Below are 22,611 nucleotides of genomic sequence, written 5' to 3'. Positions count from 1 at the left end.
GGGCATAAAAAATTCAAAAAAATTCAAAAAATTGGGAAACCTTCACATTGGGTCATTATATGTGGCCAAGTTCCCAAGAAAAATAACAAACTTGTAATACGGCAATTATTTTTAAAAAGTGTTCTCAGAAATGAGCTATCATCTCTGAAGATTCATGGCTTTCAAGCCAAATGATCAATCTTATGGCCACATTCGTGGCATAGTTTGTTCAAATGATCTCATATTGTGCACAAGGGTGCATATTGGAATGGCAAACAATGTTGCCTAAGGAAGATTTCATATTCTTTGGACGAAAAAACCATTTTTCATTTTCCGAGTGCCCGAAAGGAGGTTTTTTTGTGAAGGAACTACCAAATAATTGTTGCAAAATTGGACCAAATCAATTTTCTAAAATACTAGGACTTATTTAATGCACAATTGACAAAATGGTTGGGTGTAAAAAGTTTTGATCCACCTCTCGTGAAAAAGACAAATGTCCGCCTATTCAGTTGGAAGCGGGTCAAATTTGAACTGCAGCTGCCTCATAGTTTGCTATTTATATTTTACAAAAATCATTTCTAGGTACATAAGTATCTATTTAATCAGAGAAACACCAAAAGTTTTCCAAGATTCAACCACTAGCTAGGAACGGTCAAGCCCGCCGTTTTGACCGCATTTTGAAACGGGCATAAAAAATTAAAAAAAATCAAAAAATGGGAAACCTTCACATTGTGTCATTATATGTGGCCAAGTTCCCAAGAAAAATAACAAACTTGTAATACGACAATTATTTTTAAAAAGTGTTTTCAGAAATGAGCTATCATCTCTGAAGATTCATGGCTTTCAAGCCAAATGATCAATCTTATGGCCACACTCGTGGCATAGTTTGTTCAAATGATCTCATATTGTGCACAAGGGTGCATATTGGAATGGCAAACAATGTTTCCTAAGGAAGTTTTCATTTTCTTTGGACGAAAAAACCATTTTTCATTTTCCGAGTGCCCGAAAGGAGGTTTTTTTGTGAAGGAACTACCAAATAATTGTTGCAAAATTGGACCAAATCAATTTTCTAAAATACTAGGACATATTTAATGCACAATTGACAAAATGGTTGTGTGTAAAAAGTTTTGATCCACCTCTCGTGAAAAAGACAAATTTCCACCGATTCAGCTAGAAGCGGGTCAAATTTGAACTGCAGCTGCCTCATAGTTTGCTATTTATTTTTTCCAAAAATCATTTCTAGTTACATAAGTACCTCTTTAATCATAAATACATGGTTTGGTGGCGATACGTCGAGGTTTGGGCGGTGGCCGAGGGCACCATCTCTAGAGCGCGTAAACTCGCATGCCCGCCGCGTGGTCACCGCGTGACCGTGGCGTTGCCATGTGTTTTGGGTGGCCTAGACATGTCTAGTGGGTCGGGCACTCCCCAGGTAGGTGCTAGGAAGAAAATTACAAAATAAGATTCTCACAAGGAGACCGATCGGTGCTCAAACATGAATTAGCAGCCAAGTGTTTGATTAGCGGTACAAGAAATGTACATGGCTAATGGGCGTGAGTTTTGGCTGAGGATGATCAGTTACTAAGAAGACCGTCTTCACAAATTTTCAGCTCAAAAGGAGGAGCCTAGGTGGTACTTGCTTTGCAAACTACCACACTGGACATAAATACGTATGTTGAAGCTCGGCTCAAAATAAAGAATAGATTGAGCTGGCATTTGGTGGAGGATGTTTATTTGGGCATAGGAAAGCATTGTAGAAAATGGATACTATTTGGACATGCCAAAGTGGTACTTCCTTCACAAACTGTTGTTTTGAACAAAATAGGAAATGAATATTTTTGAATTATTTTTGAACTAGGCAAGGAAGGTTTTTACATATTTGAAGAAGATATGACCCAAAGATTTTATGAGATTTTTTTGGGAATTTTGGGAATGACAAAAATATAGGTTGCTTCACAACCTAGGGCAAAAACTGCCACATGGACATGACACATAGGCAAAACTGATGAGGTGGCGCCTACTCATCGCAACCCACCACAATTTACAAGGCTATGACCATCTATATTGGTCGTTAACAATAAGGCAGAGGACTAGCGCTGTTTGCTTTATGACCATTTCCTGTAATGAATTTATGACCTTTCTGACCAAAATGGTCGCAATGGTATAGGGTTTGGAGCCCCCCGAATAGCTTTTGACCAATTGGTCTGAAATGGTCATAAATTTATGACCAATTCTTCGAGGGTCACTGAAAGAAGGTCATAAGCTGACATATTTCTTGTAGTGGGCCAGCCCTGGCGAGGAGAACGACCAAGACCTCCTCAGGGAGCGGCCTCACCTAGGCTGCTCAGGAGGGGCGACCAAGGCCTCTCCAAAGAGTGGCCTCAGGTAGGATGCTTCGGGAGGGCAGAGATCTCAAGGAAAGGGCTACCTCAGGAAGAGGCAGTGAAGCAAGCCATGACGAACCGTGCCAGCGGGCGCCAGTGGGCGCCAGCGCACGCCAGCGGGCGCAGTTTCCATATCGGTGCAAAGGAGACTGCACAGGCGCAGGTTCCCGAAGGGCAAGACAAAGGTTTCCCCTTTGGTGCAACAAGACTGAAGACCGCAAGGATGGCAGGAAGGATGTCATCGCCGAGCCCACCACCGCGTCACGCCTGCCCTCTTTGCAGGCGAATACCACCTTTTGTCAGGATAGGAGCGCCCTTGTATTCTCGGTCAAATGGCCGTCGTGGGATTCCCTTCCCGCCTAAACATTTCGGGGGAAGAGGACCCTGGCCATCTATATAAGTAGCTAGGGTTCCTAGCATAGAGGGGGATCGACCAACCCATTGGGACTTAGCATAGAAAAGGAGCAAGAACATCCGCCTCCTCATCCTTCTTGAGCTCGCCTCCTGAGCTCGGGAAAGCACTGTACTTGTTCATACTCGTGCCCTCGTGAGGCCAATCCACTAAAGCAGGAAGTAGGGTTTTACACCGCAAGGTGGCCTGAACCTGGGTAAACTCTTGTGTGTTCTACTTGTTTCCTGCTTGCTTGCATTCCGTTCCCACCACCAGGAGAAGAGCGAGGCGCTAGGTAGACGTGAAGTGGGAGAGATCTTCGTCACGCCCCTGTGTTCGAATCATAAGGGTTTTGCGGAGCCCGAAATCCGACAGGCGCCACTTGGAGGCGTGCTTCGCGGCACGTTTCCCTCAGGAGAACACAGGGCAAGGAGTGCCCACCACCAAGGAGTTCATCACCAAGACCACCCAAGAATTGCAAGGAGCAAGAGCCATGCGCGGCCACAGCCGCACACAGGGCGCAGCACCCCATCCGAGCGAGGATGTCGTGCTGCGTCTCTACATCGATGTCCCAGGGCTCAACAGGGCCGCATCTCAGGAGCGTTTCTGGCCATCACAAGCGGGCTGCTGTGAGGGCCCACCACACAGCTACGTTCGCATGCCCATCGGCTTCCCGAGCCTGGCGTCGACCCATCAGCGCAACTTGCGGCGGGTCCTGGCGTCTCGGGAGGCCAGGATCCACGCTGTTCAGGAGGAGATGGAGATGTTCTTCAGGGAACCTCCCGAGCCCCCACAGCCTCCTGAGGCTCACGGTCCTGGAGGCTCATGAGCAGTCATCCCTTCAACCCGTGGCTTCAGCTACATCAACTCTACTTCGTCTCCAGAACTAGGTGACAGCTTCCAAGTTCGTTTAAGCTAGGAGCGCCCCTCGGGCAGCATTATTCCCAGGCCGCACGGGTCCGTCCCTGCGGCATGTACCCCTTTTGCTTAAGTCTTTAGCTTACCATGTTGGGGGCGCCCCTCGGGCTGCATCATCCCCAAGCTGCTCGGGCCAGACCCAGTGGCATGTATCTTCCTACATTTATCCAAGTTGATCTTCTCTTTATGCTTAACCTGCCAACGGCTATCGCCTACTTGATTGCCGCCCGCCTGTTCACCCTATGCAATCCGCTTGCACGTTAAAAGGGGGGCTCCTGAGCATCGTGACTCAGGAGCTCTTACTGGATCTCCAGCCATCACCCCCTGGTCTTGACCGCGGCATCGCGACCTGGCATACCAGCGGCGGCTGAGCTCGCTCGAGGGCCGGGACCTGAGGACGTAGAGTGCTTGCATCTAACCGCCTTGCAGGAACATACAGTCACCAAGACTCAAGACCAGGTGCAACCCGCGTTTTGGTAGGGCCTCGTGAGTCCCATGCTAGCTCACGAGTGCCCAGATACACCTCGCAGCCCTGCCGTGCAAGCCACGTGTCAGGGCAGGGCTGTACACGCCCCGGGGGCTCCTCCCGGAGGGGGCCCCATCCCACGCCCAACTTGAAGCACCATGCTACGCGCGGGCTGACGACACAGCCGAGGAGCGGCTATGCCCGTGCACAAGCAGAAGCACTACGCTCCGCGCTGGTGATAAACAACTGAGGGCGACCCGACGGTCGAGCCAACCTCAGGGAGCCCAGAGTTCAGCGCCCAGCCTTACCGCAACGCCTCCCCTCGGGAAAGCCGCACATGGGGGCTGGGAACGGGGGCTGCACACGGGTCACGCCCAAGCGGACGCCACCCAACCAGGTCCTCCGGACCTCGGCATCGCGCGCCCCTTCCAAGGCCTCGGCGAGGGCAGGTACGGGATTGTTTGCACGTCAAGGGGGACTCCTGAGCATCGCAACTCAGGAGCCTAACTGGTCACGTAGCCCCTCACTCCTTGGTCCGTCCTGGTCTCCGGTCGGCCCAATGGCGGTTGAGGTATGCGCAGGGCCGGGCTCTGCCGACGTAGAACAATAATCTATCCCAGCGAACTCTCCCTATATGCTGTTTGCGCATCAAGGGAGACTCCGGAGCATCGCGACAAAGGAGCCTAACTGGTCACGTAGCCCCTCATTCCTTGGTCCGTCCTGGTCTCCGGTCGGCCCAATGGCGGTTGAGGAATGTGCGGGGCCGGGCTCCGCCGACGCAGAACGCAAAGAAAATAGGAAGGAAATCACAAAATCTCGAAGCAAATATTACAAGCATATTGTCCTCACAATACCAAATAAAAGTCTAAACGCCTCCACGAGGCCGGTTAAATGTTGCAGGAACAGAACAGGAGAAATGGCCACGGGTCACCTCCAGGCGTCGCCAACACCTGCGGAAGGCGCTCACTCGTGATCTGCTTTGTCTTCACCACCAGCCGCAAGGTAGACGACGCCGGACAGAGGAGCGGAGACAAAGCCACGGAACCTTCTCAGCAAGGCCCCCACTTGATCCCGCACAGTCGTGGCAGCTGCCTCGTATTGATCTTCAGCCACCAGCTCTAGCAGCTCGTCAAGGCGAGCGTTGGGGTCGCGGAGGTGCAGAAGGCTGAAGACCTGAGTTAGTGCAACTGAAGGCAGGACATGAGCTTCTGCCTCTGCCATGGGAGCGAGGCCGTCGACGACCTCCTCAAGCGCCTTCACCATGATAGGAAGGAGCTAGGCGGGGTTGTCCTCGTCGGTGTCCAGAGGCTTCTCCAGGCCGCGCTCGTAGAGCGTCTCCAGCGCCTCGCGTGACCTCTGTCAGATTTTGGGTTCCGGCAGACCCTTGAGGTTCGAACACTGGGGTGCACGCGAAGATCTCTCCCCTACCTATCTATGCCCGATCTCGTCGCGTGATCTAAGCTGGAAACGATGAACAACACAAGGGACACGAGGTTTATACTGGTTCGGGGCACCGCTGTGGTGTAATACCCTACTCCAGTGTGTGGTGTGGTGGATTGCCTCAGGGGTTGATGATGAACAGTACAAGGGAAGAACAGCCTCGCGAGAGGTGTTCTTGAGCTGGTGCGATGAACTACCTGGGTGAGTTTAGTCGCCTCTCTCTCTCTGCTAGGGCTCTATCGGATTTCCCGATCTCTTGATGTCCTCTCCCCTACTCTGTGGTGGCTAGCTCTATTTATAGAGGCCCTGGGCCTCTCCCCAAATAATGAGCGGGAAGGGTGCCAACAATTGGCCATTTTGAAGGGGAACATCTAGTACAAGTTATCCTGACCAAAGGTGGTCTTCGGCTGCCAAAGCACTAGTGATGACGCCGTCTTGGGCTCCACGGTGACCTCCGTCCTGCCGCTCTGCTGGTCTTGGTCTCGTTGCACCAGAATGGTAACCTTTGCCTGATGCCTTGGCCTCTGCTTGCTCCCTTTGCACTGAAAGGGAAACAAGGACACTACGTAGGCCAGCGCCCGCCTGGCGCCCGCTTGGTCTCGATCGTCATGGCTTGCGTCACAGGCTCCTCACGAGGTACCCCTGCCTTGATCTCTCCGCCTTCTCGTGAGCCTGCCTGATGAGGCTGCTCCTGAGGAAGCTTCCTGTCGTCCGCCCCGCGAGGCTCGGCCCCTCGCGAGGGTCTTGAGCTTGAGCTGATGAAGATGGGCCATGCTGGTCCCCCACTTGAGCCACGCCGCAGGCCGCAGGCAGGCAAGTCTGGGGACCCCCGTTCCCAGAACGCCGACAGTAGCCCCCGGGCCCAAGGCGCGTGCGGGCTTGGCTTAGCAGAGAAGCAAAAGGGCAAGCGCGAAGCGCCACGGGCCCCAAAAGCCTACGGCCTTGGGCGCCGCGTGGTGGTATATTGGACGCGGGCGACTACGCTTCCCACGACGCCTCGGCAACTGTCTATCTGACAAAAGAGGTGCCCGGGCCAGACTTACTTGCTTTGTTCTCGTTCGTCTCGCCCTAGATCCCCTTTCTCGCTCTTCTCCTTCTCGCCCCCGAAATCCTCCAGATCTGCCTCAATCCTTCTCATCCGGCATGCCATGGCGCCTCGCAAGTCCCCGACCGAGGCCTGGTGCTCGCCGGCTCTGGATTCCACGAACCTGTCGGAGAAGAACCTCGTCCTCACGCGCCTGATAACGGTGGTGCAGGGCCGCCAGGGGGCGAATGTGCTCAAGGCCGGCTCCGACCAGCCTGAGGGCAAGGGGAGCACCTTCTATCCATTCATCGTGAGCGCCATCATCGCCTGTCTGGTGCCTCCTTTCTCTGAGTTCTTCTTTGCTGTTCTCCGCCAATACAACTTGCAGGCTCTGAATCTCCACCCTAACTCCGTTCTTCTCCTGGCGATTTTCGCTTACTATTGTGAGGCTCACGTTGGGGTAAAGCCCTCGGTGGCCTTGCTGCGCCACTTTTTCTCCCTCCGAGTTTTTGGTGCCCATGTCTCCGCATGCGCGAGCTTTATCGCATATTCCAACTCCAATGCCATTTCGAAGCCTGGGAAGAGGATCGAAGGCTTCCGGAGCAAGTGGGTCATGGTGGACGTCGGGCGCATCCACCCCCGACTGGTGTTGCCCACGGGGCAGCCCAAGGCCGTTGATGCGTGGTCCCGTGCGGAGCTCGTCGACCCCCTTGTGAAGGCGGTGCTGAAGAGGATGAATGCAGACTTGAGGCCAAGCAACTTGGGGGTGGCGAAGTTGACCGGGGCCACCCTCCTAAGGGAGTTCTTGGAGCACCGGGTGGCTCCTCTCCAGGAAATTCGCTCCCATTGTGGAGGCTTGGGGGCGCGGACGCCACGCTGCGCCTGAGCTCCAAGGCCCTGACCGACGAGGATCTGGTCACGGCCCTCCATTCCTTGGTTGGGGAGATGTGGTGAGCCCGATGGGCGCCCCCGTCCCCCTATTCCTTCGCGACGACTGGGAGCAGGTGGTGAACGCCATGCCCACCTTTAATGGTAAGGGGCTGGTGCCTGCGGAAGCTCCTGAGGATCTGGCGGCGCTGGCGATGGTGAACGTGTCCTCCAGTAGCTCCAGCAGGAGTAAGGGGGAAGAAGAAGCGGAGGAGGAAGAGTCTGACTCCGAAGTGACTGGCGAGGAGTCAGGGGAGTCCTTCCCTTGACGCAGGTCCCAGGCCCTCCGCTCCATGCCGGACGACGACGAGGCCGGTGCCACGCGAGGAGGGGAGGACTCTCCCTTGGTCACAAGGAAGGGCAGGTCGGGACTGGTTCCCCCAGGGTCTACTCTGGTCCCTGGGCGGTCTGAGGCCAGCTCCGGCCCTCCTGACGCGCCTTCTGCTTCCAGGCCTCCCAAGGCCGACCCCAGCTGCAGGCTTTCGGGCTTCAAGTTTGGCCGGAGGTTGCTTGAGTCCGTGAACGACGTCTAGTAAGTGCTTGATTCGTGCTTTGCTTGGGTTCTGCCGCCGAGGCTTGACGCCTGCGTTCTTTTGCTAGGTCGGCACCTGCAGCAAAGAGGTTGAGAGGGGCTTCCGCGGCCCTGCTTGGGGCGAGTCCATCTGCCGGGGCGGCGCCTTCATCCGCTGGGGAAGAAGACGGCAAGGCTTGGGCCTCCTCTGCCCGATCGTCTTCGCGAGGCCAACTGGGACAACTTGGCGAGGAGTCGGCCCCCGTGGCCCCGCTAAACCCTGGAGTCGACTGCGCTCGATGCTGCAGCCGGAGCAGCCAAGGCCGAGAGGGTTCCTTCCTGTCAAGCTATGATCACGCTGCCGTCGTCTCCGCTCGCTCCACTGGTTCCCGTCTCTTCTGCTCCCTTTGCCGCCGTCCTGGACCTGGCTGCCAACGAACTGAGCCAGCTGCGGGAGGATCTCCTGAGTGCGGACCCTCGCCTAGTGGCCGGGCGCCTGGAGCTAGCTTCTGGCTGGGCCCGTTCTGCCGCCTCCATCCGAGCAGCGCTGAGCCAGGCCGTGTCGGCCTCCGATGGGAGAAGCAGGCCACCAGCCAAGCCAAGGCCGCTTGTGACGCTGCCCTGGGTGACGCTGCGGCCGCCCAGGGCCGCTGCAAGGCGCTGGAGGTCGAGCTGCAAGGCCTGCGCGACGAGCTCGCCAAGGAGGTGCACGGCCGCCAGGAGAAGGAGAAGGAGATGAAGGCTCATGAGGCTGCCGTCAAGGACCGGGACGCCAAGCTTGATGACCGCCACAACAAATTGGAGACGTTGGAGCGGTTGCTGAAGGCGGAGAGGGCCGAGCTGGATGCCAAGGCGAAGGTCCTGGCGGAGGATCGGGTGGCCTTCGCGAAGCTGGAGAAGAAAGCTCGCGCCACGCTGAAGACGCTTTACGAGAGCGGCCTGGAGGAGCCTTGGCTGGTACAGAGGACGGTGCCACCAAGCTGCTCCCCTTCCTGGTCGATGCGCTTGAAGATGTCACAGACGGCCTTGGCCCCACGGTCGAGGCCGAGACGCGTGCTCTGTCCTCTGCGACGCTGACGCATGTCCTCAGCCACGTCTACCTGCGCGACCCCAACGTCGACTTCGACAGCCTGCTGGAACCCGTGAGAGGCGACCATGCCGCCGCTGCCGCTGAGGCCGTGAAAGGCCGAGCAGAGGCTTTGCTAGGGAAGTTCCGCTCCTTCAGCATCTTGCCCGGGCGCGGTGCTGCCAACTCCGCGACCTCAGGAGGCGGAGTCACACAACGTGACTCCACCACAGGCGACGGCGCCATTGGAGAGTGATCCCTTCGCGGCTTCTGTCCTGCTTTTATTCCTGCAACATGCGCCATGCCTCGCGGAGGCGTTTAAACTTGTGTTTGGCGTTGTGGAACAGTCTATGGCTTGTAATATTTGCTTTGAATTTCCTGGAATTTGCATTTTCCTCTCCTACTTGCTTGCGCTCTACGTCGGCAGGGCCCGGCCCCGCACGTACCTCACCCAGCGTTAGCCTCGACTGGAAACCAGGACGGGACTAAGGAGTGAGGGGCTACGTGACCAGTTAGGCTCCTGAGTCGCGATGCTCAGGAGTCCCCCTTGACGCTCAAACGGGTTTTCATACCCTGGCTCCGCTCGGGGTGGGCGCGCGATGACCAGGTCTGAAGGACCTGGCTGGGTGGCGTGCGCTCGGGCCAGGCCCGGGCGTAGCCCGCGTGTCCAGCCCCCTCGCGCGGCGCTCCCGAGGGGAGGCGTTGCGACGGTGCCGGACACTGAGTACTAGGCTCCCTGAGGTTGGTACGGCCGTGGGCTGCCCTCGGTTGTTTATCACCAGCGTGGAGCATAGCGCTTTCATATGTGTACGGGCATAGCCGCTCCTCGGCAGTGTCGTCAGCCAGCGCGGAGCATGGTGCTTCCACTGTTACGTGGGAGGGGGCTCCCCTCCGGGAGGAGCCCCCGGGGCGTGTACAGCCCCGCCCTGACACGTGGCCGTCACGGTAGGGCTAGGAGAGGTGTATCTGGGCACTCGTGAGCCAGCGCGGGACTCACGAGGCCCTACCTCAAGGCGGGTTGCGCCTGGCTCTGGGCCTTTATCAATGGTGTGTTCCTACAGGGTGGTTAGAATGCAAATGCTCTACGTCCTCAGGTCCCGGCCCTCGAGCGAGTTCAGCCGCCGCTGGTATGACAGGTCGCGATGTCGTGGGTCAAGGCCAGGGGGTGAGGGCTGGAGAGCCAGTAGGAGCCCATGAGTCGCGATGCTCAGGTACTCCCCTTTTAACGTGCAAGCGCTTTGCATGAGAGTGGAGAAGTCCGCGATAAGCAGCAGGTGATAATCATGGGAGCCAGATTAAGCGCGAAGAGCAAATTCGTTTTAGGTAGATGCAGGAAAAGCAGCCACCTCTGGGTCGGGCCCGAGCAACTTGGGGATGATGCAGCCCGAGGAGCGCCCTCAACAGGGTAAGTAAAGAGCACAAGCAAAATGGATACATGCCGCGTGGACGGACCCACGCGGCCTGGGAATGATGCGGCCCTGTGGGCACTCCCAACTGATAATGGAACTTTGAAAGATGTCACCTGATGCTATTGAAGATGAAGTGATGCTGAAGAAGCGAGCGATGCAAAGTGAAGACGTCGACCCTCATGAGCCCCCAGGCCCAGGAGCCTTGGGAGGCTCCGGGGGCACAGGTGGGTCCTCGAGGGCCATCTCCATCTCTGCCAGGACTGCCGAATGCCTGACCTCCTGAGCCTCCAGAATGCTCCTCAGCAGGAGCTGATGAGCGACAACCGCGTTCGGCAGGCCAAAAGGCATGCGGACGTAGCTGTGAGGTGGACCCTCGCAACGCCCCGCGCACGAAGGCCAGAGGCACTCCTGAGATGCGGCTCGGTTGAGCCCTGGTACGTCGATGCACACGCGCAGCCCACCATCCTCGCCTGGATGTGAGGCTAAGGCGGGCAAGCGGCGGCTGCCGCGCATGACTCTTGACTCCTGTAGCTCCTGGGTGTTTCTTGCGATGAACTCCTGAGGGTTTGGTCTTCCTCGCCTTCACTACAAAAAAAGACACATCCATGACATTTTGGGCCGAACGAATTTTTTTTCTGTCATACATATGACACTTCTATGACGATAATTGTGACAAAACCTGGTATCATCATAGATGTGGTGGGCTCCTACTTCTATGAAAAAAATCATGAAAGAAAATGGGCTTTTCGTCCTGGGCGGGCCGAAGACGCAGCTGCATGACATTCTTTGGGCCGTCCATGATGGAAAAAACCATGGTAGAAGCGAGGGAGAGGAAAATTTCGGGGAGTTCCCGGTTACGGTGGGAGGTCGGGGGCCAAGCGATGCGCGTTTCTCTCGTACACGTACGCGCATGTGTGCGAGGCGTTGGCTCTAACTGAACCCGAGAGAGGCGTTGGGCTCTAACTGAACCCGAGCGATTGCACTGAAGGCTACGCGTTACTGAACCCGAGCGATCAATCGATGGCTGTTAACTAAACGCGATCGAGCGATTCCTTGGCTATTGCTGCTAACTGAAGCCGATCGATGGGATGAACAGTGAGCGTTGCGAGGGGGGGTGTAACGCCCCAAGACCGACGCTCCAGACGGCTTCCATATTTTTCGTTATCGTTGTGTGTAATTATTTATTTTGTTGCATTCATCATCGCATCATCCGCATTTGCATATGCACTCCGTTGCCGTCATGTTTTAAAAACTTGCGTCCGCTCGTAGTTGCCGCATCGGCTTTGCCTTCGTTGACCGTTCCAGACCAATCGGGTTTTTACTTCCCTCTTGACCGTGACGGCCTAACCCCCCTTTACTGCCCCGAACCCGCCCGCTCAGTCATCACCGTTGGATTCAGATCATCACCAAATATCCAAAAAAACATCTTTGATTTTTTTATTTGATCTACCTAACCTACTTTTCTCAGCCATTCAGTTACGATCGAAGGGTCAGATTAGTCCCTAACAAAAACCATTTTGCTATAAATAGTGAGCAACCCTAGTTTCTAGGGGAGATGTCCCATCCATCCTCTCCGCCGCCACTATCTCCACCTGGTCTCCCACTTCCTCGGGATTCTCCCAGATCCCCTTCGCTCCAACCAGCACAGCCAAGCCACCACCTTCTCCTCCAAATTCCCACAACGCCGTCACCCTCTCAATTTCCCTCGGGATCACCAGCAAGCCAACCACTCGCCGCCGGCCAAATTCCACGCGCGTGCAACCAGCCACAACCTCCTCCCGATCTGCATCCATGACGCCTCCCGCCGTCGACCGCAAGCCAGGAGCCCGAGCTCCACTTCCGGAGTCGCAGCCACCCCGCAGCCGTCCAACCTCGCCGACCCTGCAGGCCGCGCCCTCCAGCGACCCTGCCACGCCGGCCTCCAGGACCTCTGCTCCTCCTCTCTGTCTTCTTCTCCTCCCTCTCCCGTTTTCTTTCTCTCTCATGTACCTCCCTCTCTCTCAGGTACGTAGGAGTAGCGCCATGGATGGGCTCCTCCAACCGAAGTCATGGACGCCAAGTTCCTGCCGCGGCCCTGCTCCGTTCGTTGCTATCTCTGTCAGATCCGGCGATTCCCTGTGCCCCGGTCTCGTTCCTGCCTTCAGGTCGCCGCTACGCCGTCGGCCGCCCAAGCAGTAGCAGCAGCAGGAAGCGGCCATGTTGCCCCTCCATCTCGAACTCCCGTGCCGCCAAGCCTTGGGAATGGCCAGATCCAGTCCCGACGCAGGTCCTCGTCCGCGCCCCTGCCTCGCTGACACCCAGCTCGCCGGAGCCCCGTTGCCGCGCTGCGCGCCTTCTGCGTCGCCATGGCCTGCTGTTGCCTGTGTTGGTAACGAGCAGCAGCGGCTCGCTCGTCCCGAACGTTGACCGCGTCTCCGGCGCATCGGCGGCAAGGCCCAGCCAGCGCCAAGAGGGCCCAGCCTCCTCCGCGGCCTGCCCGCACCGCAACACCGACCTGGGCCAAGCCTATGGTGAGCGCTCAGTCCGCCCAGATTCAGCCCGATGTGTTTTTTTCAGATCTATCAATTTAGCTATTATCCCAGGAACGTCTGTTTTACATAAAACCCCATGAGTTCATGCATATAATAACTAATTAACCATGCATCAGATTTAAATAAACTATATATGTAAAATGCTCAGAAATTTGTGTAGTTTAATAATATGACACTTTCATCCATGTTAAAAATGTTTAAACTTGCTGCTTGTTTAAATTTGTAAAAATGCCATGTTAAAATGATTTATTTCATAACTAATTAACCGTACCTCCGATTTTAATAAACTTTATATGTAAATGGGATGAAAAAATGCCAAGTTTAACATGGTAGCATTACTTTGCATGTTTAAAAACTCTAAAATATGCTTTAGGATAGAACAATACCAAATCCAAAATATGCATATGAGGATTTTCCGGAATTGTTGTTTGTTGTTTCCGGCCTTATTTAAACTTGCCTAAATAGTTAGTTTACTTATGTTTCACCTCTTGCCATGGTTAACAACATTTAATATTGTTGGGTACATAAACGAGAGCGAACTAAATAACTTGAAAGTGGTGTTTCGTCAATATGCAAGAGCTCCACTTAATTTGTAGTATTGTTTGTTGCACTTTGCCATCCATGCATATTTAAACCGGACATGCATCATACTTGATTGCGCATCATGCCATGCTTATGTGTTTGTTGTTTACCATGTTGTTTGCTTCTTTTCGGTGTTGCTTCTTCGGGTTAGTTCTGATAACGTCGCGTTTGTGAGGATTTGTTCGACTTCGTCCGTTTGTCTTCTTCATGGACTCGTTCTTCTTCCTTGCGGGATCTCAGGCAAGATGACCATACCCTCGAAATCACTTCTATCTTTGCTAGCTAGTTGCTCGCTCTTTTGCTATGCTGCAATACCTACCAGTTGCTATATCATGCCTCCCATATTGCCATGTCAAGACTCTAACCATCCTTTCCTAGCAAACCGTTGTTTGGCTATGTTACCGCTTTTGCTCCACCCGTCTTATAGCGTTGCTAGTTGCAGGTGAAGTTGAAGTTGGTTCCATGGTGGAACATGGATATGTTGGGATATCACAATATCTCTTATTTAATTAATGCATCTATATACTTGGTAAAGGGTGGAAGGCTCGGCCTTATGCCTGGTGTTTTGTTCCACTCTTGCCGCCCTAGTTTCCGTCATACCGGTGTTATGTTCCTTGATTTTGCGTTCCTTACACGGTTGGGTGATTTATGGGAACCCCTTGACAGTTCGCTTTGAATAAGACTCCTCCAACAAGGCCCAACCTTGGTTTTACCATTTGCCACCTAAGCCTTTTCCCTTGGGTTTTTGCAAGCCCGAGGATCATCTTTATTTAACCCCCCGGGCCAATGCTCCTCTGAGTGTTGGTCCAAACTAGAGCCCTTTGCAGCGCCACCTCGGGGAAACTTGAGGCCTGGTTTTAGTTGTACGGACTGCTCATCCGGATGTGCCCTGAGAACGAGATATGTGCAGCTCCTATCGGGATTTGTTAGGCACAATCGGGCGGCTTTGCTGGTCTTGTTTTACCATTGTCGAAATGTCTTGTAAACCGGGATTCTGAGACTGATCGGGTCTTCCCGGAAAAAGGAATATCCTTCGTTGACCGTGAGAGCTTATGATGGGCTAAGTTGGGACACCCCTGCAGGGTATTATCTTTTCGAAAGCCGTGCCCGCGGTTATGAGGCAGATGGGAATTTGTTAATATCCGGTTGTAGAGAACTTGACACTTGACTCAATTTAAAATACATCAACCACGTGTGTAGCCGTGATGGTCTCTTTTCGGCGGAGTCCGGGAAGTGAACACGGTTTGGGTTATGTATGAACGTAAGTAGTTTTAGGATCACTTCTTGATCACTTCTAGCTTCACGATCGTGCATTGCTCCTCTTCTCGCTCTTATTTGCATATGTTAGCCACCATATTTGCTTAGTGCTTGTTGCAGATCCACCTCATCACCCCATCCTTCCTATAAGGTTAAATAGTCTTGATCTCGCGGGTGTGAGATTGCTGAGTCCTCGTGACTCACAGATTCTACCAAAACAGTTGCAGGTGCCGATGATGTCAGTGCAGATGACGCAACCGAGCTCAAGTGGGAGTTCGACGAGGAACGTGGTCGTTACTATGTTTCATTTCCTGATGATCAGTAGTGGAGCCCAGTTGGGACGATCGGGCTTTTAGCAATTGGGTTGTCTTCTTTTAGTTTGGTTCCGTAGTCGGACCTTGATTGTATCATGATTGATGTATGTTAAATTTATGTTTTGTGTGACGTGGCGATTGTAAGCCAACTCTTTATCCCATTCTTGTTCATTACATGGGATTGTGTGAAGATGACCCTTCTTGCGACAAAACCACCATGCGGTTATGCCTCCAAGTCGTGCCCCGACACGTGGGAGATATAGCCGCATGGTGGGTGTTACAAGTTGGTAATCAGAGCCATCCCCTACTTAGGAGCCCCCTGCTTGATTGAATCGCTGACTTTGTTGAGTCTAGAAAAAAAATGTTTTGAGTCTTAGGATTATATATATCGGAGAGTAGGATTCTTTTTACTCCTCGGTCCCTTCGTCGCTCTGGTGAGGCCTCCTGACGTAGATGTTTTGACTTTCCGCTCCTCAAATTTCACTAAATTTTTTTTAGGATCACGCGGGTATCTTGGAATCGTTCCGATAGTCTTGTGACGAGAACATTGTTCTTCGTGCCTCCTGACATTTAGGGGTTGTGGCAGTGTCCCGGGGAGTTGAGCTCCGAGGTGTTGTCGTCACAATTTTATCGTTGTAGTTCTGGAATACCTGAGTTTCACCAACATCGGAATACCTGAGTTTCACCAACATCGAAAATCTCTTTTTTGCAGTTGTTGGTGAGATCACCTCGACGCCACCCAGTACTGGGGCGGGAGTTCAGGAGTATTGCCATAACTCGTATAATGGATGCTTTTCGAAGGTTAAGGTAAACGATTTCTGAAGGTTTCTTGGTTATGTGTTGAAGGATGGATGCAGCTGGATCTAGGTATTGTTAGTTTGGGTGATATATTTTGTGTCCCCTGTATCCCCAACACCTGATTGCATAACCAGAAAGTTTTGGGAGTTTATAAGTGGGAATTCAAGTATCTCGTAGGATATCTTTCCAACACACACATGATACGATATGGTATCTATCATATGTTTGTTTTCGGCTTATTCTACAAGCCAATCCTTTGTTTTTGTTTTGTTTTGTGGTATTCGAGTTTTTTCAATGCCAAGTGTTGATTCCATACCTCATTCTAAGCGGTGTTCTCATGTTTCTATGGGAGTGCTAATCCTTCTTGATCATTGAGGTTGTCATGTCAACTCTTTTCCAACTGGCGTGCTTCTCTTCAAGTAAATCCGATCATTCCAACATTCGCAAGATCAATTCTAAGCTTTTTCTCAACGGTGTTCGTTTCATCCGACCCAAGTTGCCTTTGTTTTCCCACTCTCCCACCCTTTTCTTCAAGGACTCAGATTTCTTAACCAAGTATCCATCTTATATATGGGAAGTCCCTCCATTCTTTTTCGTCAACGTTCTTATCCGGTGATTCTCAGGAAGATACTAACGGAGCCTTAACTTCATCATTATTCGTTATCTTTCTTCTCCAGTGGATTAAATGCAAGCTTTGTTGATCATACCTTTCCTTGTTTCAAATGTTTTTTTCTCTTATGCCGGTGTATCTCTTAATCATTCACCTCTCGCTTTCCTGTTGTTCCGGTGTGCTGAAGATATCTCGGAAGATTCGTGTTATCATTCCTAATTTGTTCAAGATATCTTGAGGTTGTTATCTCTTTTGAGCCATTTAATTCTACCGGTGCAATCTCTCTTCTAAACCGTTCAACGGTGTATCTTCGAGTGGGCCCTAACCCACAGGTCTTTTCCCAGGATCCTACCTGACTCTTCTAATTTTCCCGGAGCTATTCCCAAATTCTTTTCGAAGTTTGACGTAAGGATGGTTTATCATCAGTCATATGTCTTTCTCCAAGATCTTTCAAATTCTTTTCATCTTTGGTTCAACCTTTCCAATTTTCATCCCAGAGTATCTCAAAAATTCATGGTGGTGTTTCTCATCGTCATTCTCGACATCTGAAGACCGAAGAAGAGTTTCTCTTTAATCTTGCTCCATTCTCTTCAAGATTCATGGTTCTAGCTTGATGCCATCCTCTCATAATTGTTTTCGATTGCGATAATTCTTTTCATACCCATCCGGAGCATTTCATGAGTTGTTTCCATTTCTTTCCTCCCAAGGCCATCATGTCATAGGTATTCATTCTCAGCTTTCAGATCTCATTCTCCAAATCTTACCGGTGCATCGTTCAAATATCCTCTAATCGGTTCATGATCACTTCGTTCTCATGTATCAAAATCCCCTTAAGTATCTTCATTACTTTTCCAATTGTTCCCGGTGAATTGTGCCTTTGCTACTTTCATTTTCAATTCTTATGGCGGTTTGTTCAAGATTCCTCTTCCTATGCTCTCATATTAATTCATTCGTTCTTTCCAATCCTACCGGCGGATTGTTGAAGACTTTTCTCAAGTTTGGCTATATCTCTTCAATCTTTTCAAGAAGAATAAGTAGTATGCCAAATCCGTTGCTTGTCATCAATTTAAGTTGATGAAGGATAAACATACAGTAAATCTTATTCGTGTTTCTTGGAGGTGTCTCAATTCTTTTCTTCCGGAGTTCATTCATGATATCAATTTTTCGGTGCTAAGTTGTTCATCTTTTGTTTCCGGAGTTCTAAGCTCTCTCAGTTAACTCGTCATGAAGCTCCATCTAAATCATCGCAAGGCTTCACCTTGTGTTTTTCAACTTCTCTTTCTTTCTATCATCCTTTTATTACCAGAGTTCTACATGGAGGCTCTACATGGTGGTTTGTCAAGGGTTCCTTTCATTCTTCAAGTGTTCTTCAGGAATTCTCTCAAAGCTAAGATCCGCCAAGATATACTCTAAAATAAACATGGTGTTCAACACATGTTTTGTGTTGAGGAGTTGAAGTATTCTTCATCTTGCATTCCGAAGTGCAATCCTTTCTACCTTATCTTTTGAGATGGTGTTATGCCATTCTTGACAATTTCCCTTTGTGTTTCAAGGTTCACAAGTTGTTAAGAATGAGATATTTAAATCCATCATTTTCTCTCCATTCAAGAGATCTTTTCAACCAATCAATCTTTTGTTGGAGTTTTATTGGGTTATATTTCACCTATAGCCTTCCCTAAGGAATGTAGCTATTTGTGGTGTTTATCAATGATCCAATTTTCTCCTTCTCATCTTGGTGAAGAAGTTTTCATCTCCTTGCTGATATCAATCCAATCTGTTGTTTCCCTTAGTGGCAGAATTTCACCTCATAATTTTGAGATGTCTTCTATAAGCCCACATCAAGCTTATTCTTTTCGTTGTTGGTTTTCCAACAGTTCCGCTCTAACGTTCTTTCAAGGATGCTTTCCAAATTAAATTATGGTAGAAGTTGTCATTTCTTCTCCATTCCTTTATTCCAATGATCTATCTTCTATTTTTTCTTTCGGAGGCATTGTGATGTGGCTCTCTTCGACCCATCGTCTCGCTTTGTCAAGTTCATGTTCAATTCCTTCAATTTACAGTTGGAGTGCTGTCAAAATTATATCATTCTTATCTCGTTTCAACCAGAGTGGTTTCAATTGCTTCTTGTCCATTGTGCTCGTCATTCATAGCTTTGCAATCTCCAAGGTTCACATGGTGTTCCTTGTTTCTTTTTTTCTACCGCAGTGCTCTCAATTGTATTCAACTCCGTTGTGTTCTTTCTTTGAACTTTTCAACCTCTCAAGGTTCGTGGTTTCATTCGTTTGTCAAAGAAGCAACTTGGTTTTACCTCTTGCTCTTCTGATCCCCTCCGGTGCCATCCTAGATCTCAGGACGAGATCCTCTTGTAGTGGTGGAGTGTTGTAACGCCCCAAGACCAACGCTCCAGACGGCTTCCATATTTTTCGTTATCATTGTGTGTAATTATTTATTTTGTTGCATTCATTGTCGCATCATCCGCATTTGCATAGGCACTCCGTTGCCGTCATGTTTTAAAAACTTGCGTCCGCTCGTAGTTGCCGCATCCGCTTTGCCTTCGTTGACCGTTCCAGACCAATCGGGTTTTTGCTTCCCTCTTGACCATGACGGCCTAACCCCCCTTTACGTGCATGTCCGAAACTGCCCCGAACCCGCCCGCTGAGTCATCACCGTTGGTTTCAGATCATCACCAAATATCCGAAAAACATCTTTGATTTTTTTATTTGATCTACCTAACCTACTTTTCTCGGCCGCTCAGTTACGATCGAAGGGTCAGATTAGTCCCTAACAAAAACCATTTTGCTATAAATAGTGAGCAACCCTAGTTTCTAGGGGAGATGTCCCATCCATCCTCCTCTCCGCCGTCACTAGCTCCACCTAGTCTCCCCCTTCCTCGGGATTCTCCCAGATCCCCTTCGCTCCAACCACCACAGCCAAGCCGCCACCTTCTCCTCCAAATTCCCACGACGCCGTCACCCTCTCAATTTCCCTCGGGATCACCGGCAAGCCAACCACTCGCCGCCGCCCAAATTCCACCCGCGTGCAACCAGCCACAACATCCTCCTGATCTGCATCCATGTCGCCTCCCGCCGTCAACCGCAAGCCAGGAGCCCGAGCTCCTCTTCCCGAGTCGCAGCCACCCCGCAGCCGTCCAACCTCGCCGACCCTGCAGGCCGCGCCCTCCGGTGACCCCGCCACGCCGGCCTCCAGGACCTCTGCTCCTCCTCTCTGTCTTCTTCTCCTCCCTCTCCCGTTTTCTTTCTCTCTCATGTACCTCCCTCTCTCTCAGGTACGTAGGAGCAGCGCCATGGATGGGCTCCTCCAGCCGACGTCATGGACGCCAAGTTCCCACCGCGGCCCTGCTCCGTTCGTTGCTATCTCCGTCAGATCCGGTGATTCCCTGCGCCCCGGTCTCGTTCCTGCCTTTAGGTCGCTGCTATGCAGCCAGCCACCCAAGCAGTAGCAGGAAGCGGCCATGGTGCCCCTCCATCTCGAACTCCCGTGCCGCCAAGCCTTGGGAATGGCCAGATCCGGTTGGATGCGGCCCAATCCCGACGCAGGTCCTCGTCCGCGCCCCTGCCTCGCTGACACCCAGCTCACCGGAGCCCCGTTGCTGCGATGCCCGCCTTCTGCGTCACCATGGCCTGCTGTTGCCTCTGTTGGTAACGAGCAGCAGCGGCTCGCTCGTCCCGAACATTGACCGCGTCTCCAGCGCATCGGCAGCAAGGCCCAGCCAGTGCCAAGAGAGCCCAACCTCCTCCGTAGCCTGCCCGCATCGCAACACCGACCTGGGCCAAGCCTATGGTGAGCGCTCAGTCCGCCCAGATTCAGCCTGATGTGTTTTTTTTAGATCTGTGAATTTAGCTATTATCCCAGGAACGTCTGTTTTACAGAAAACCGCATGAGTTCAGGCATATAATAACTAATTAACCATGCATCAGATTTAAATAAACTATATATGTAAAATGCTCAGAAATTTGTGTAGTTTAATAATATGACACTTTCATCCATGTTAAAAATGTTTAAACTTGCTGTTTGTTTAAATTTGTAAAAATGCCATGTTAAAATGATTTATTTCATAACTAATTAACCGTAGCTCCGATTTTAATAAACTTTATATGTAAATGGGGTGAAAAAATGCCTAGTTTAACATGGTAGCATTACTTTGCATGTTTAACAACTCTAAAATATGCTTTAGGACAGAACAGTACCAAATCCAAAATATGCATATGAGGATTTTCCGGCATTGTTCTTTGTTGTTTCCGGCCTTATTTAAACTTGCCTAAATAGTTAGTTTATTTATGTTTCACCTCTTGCCATGGTTAACAACATTTAATATTGTTGGGTACATAAACGAGAGCGAACTAAATAACTGGAAAGTGGTGTTTCGTCAATATGCAAGAGCTCCACTTAATTTGTAGTATTGTTTGTTGCACTTTGCCATGCCATGCATATTTAAACCGGGCATGCATCATACTTGATTGCACATCATGCCATGCTTATGTGTTTGTTGTTTAACATGTTGTTTGCTTCTTTCCGGTGTTGCTTCTTCGGGTTAGTTCCGATAACGTCGCGTTTGCGAGGATTTGTCCGGCTTCGTCCGTTTGTCTTCTTCATGGACTCGTTCTTATTCCTTGCGGGATCTCAGGCAAGATGACCATACCCTTGAAATCACTTCTATCTTTGCTTGCTAGTTGCTCGCTCTTTTGCTATGTTGCGATACCTACCACTTGCTATATTATGCCTCCCATATTGCCATGTAAAGCATCTAACATCCTTTCCTAGCAAACCATTGTTTGGCTATGTTACCACTTTTGCTCCTGCCCCTCTTGTAGCGTTGCTAGTTGCATGTGAAGTTGAAGTTGGTTCCATGGTGGAACATGGATATGTTGGGATATCACAATATCTCTTATTTAATTAATGCATCTATATACTTGGTAAAGGGTGGAAGGCTCGGCCTTATGCCTGGTGTTTTGTTCCACTCTTGCCGCCCTAGTTTCCGTCATACCGGTGTTATGTTCCTTGATTTTGTGTTCCTTACACGGTTGGGTGATTTATGGGAACCCCTTGACAGTTCGCTTTGAATAAGACTCCTCCAACAAGGCCCAACCTTGGTTTTACCATTTGCCACCTAAGCCTTTTCCCTTGGGTTTTTGCAAGCCCGAGGATCATCTTTATTTAACCCCCCGGGCCAATGCTCCTCTGAGTGTTGGTCCAAACTAGAGCCCTTTGCAGCGCCACCTCGGGGAAACTTGAGGCCTGGTTTTAGTTGTACGGACTGCTCATCCGGATGTGCCCTGAGAACGAGATATGTGCAGCTCCTATCGGGATTTGTAGGCACAATCGGGCGGCTTTGCTGGTCTTGTTTTACCATTGTCGAAATGTCTTGTAAACCGGGATTCTGAGACTGATCGGGTCTTCCCGGAAAAAGGAATATCCTTCGTTGACCGTGAGAGCTTATGATGGGCTAAGTTGGGACACCCCTGCAGGGTATTATCTTTTCGAAAGCCGTGCCCGCGGTTATGAGGCAGATGGGAATTTGTTAATATCCGGTTGTAGAGAACTTGACACTTGACTCAATTTAAAATACATCAACCACGTGTGTAGCCGTGATGGTCTCTTTTCGGCGGAGTCCGGGAAGTGAACACGGTTTGGGTTATGTATGAACGTAAGTAGTTTTAGGATCACTTCTTGATCACTTCTAGCTTCACGACCGTGCATTGCTCCTCTTCTCGCTCTTATTTGCGTATGTTAGCCACCATATTTGCTTAGTGCTTGCTGCAGATCCACCTCATTACCCCATCCTTCCTATAAGCTTAAATAGTCTTGATCTCGCAGGTGTGAGATTGCTGAGTCCTCGTGACTCACAGATTCTACCAAAACAGTTGCAGGTGCCGATGATGTCAGTGCAGATGACGCAACCGAGCTCAAGTGGGAGTTCGACGAGGAACGTGGTCGTTACTATGTTTCGTTTCCTGATGATCAGTAGTGGAGCCCAGTTGGGACG

This window comes from Triticum urartu, chromosome 2 (assembly GCF_003073215.2).
Source record: "Triticum urartu cultivar G1812 chromosome 2, Tu2.1, whole genome shotgun sequence".
NCBI lineage: Eukaryota > Viridiplantae > Streptophyta > Magnoliopsida > Poales > Poaceae > Triticum > Triticum urartu.
The sequence above is the reverse complement of the archived record's forward strand: the minus strand, read 5'-3'. Positions refer to the sequence as shown.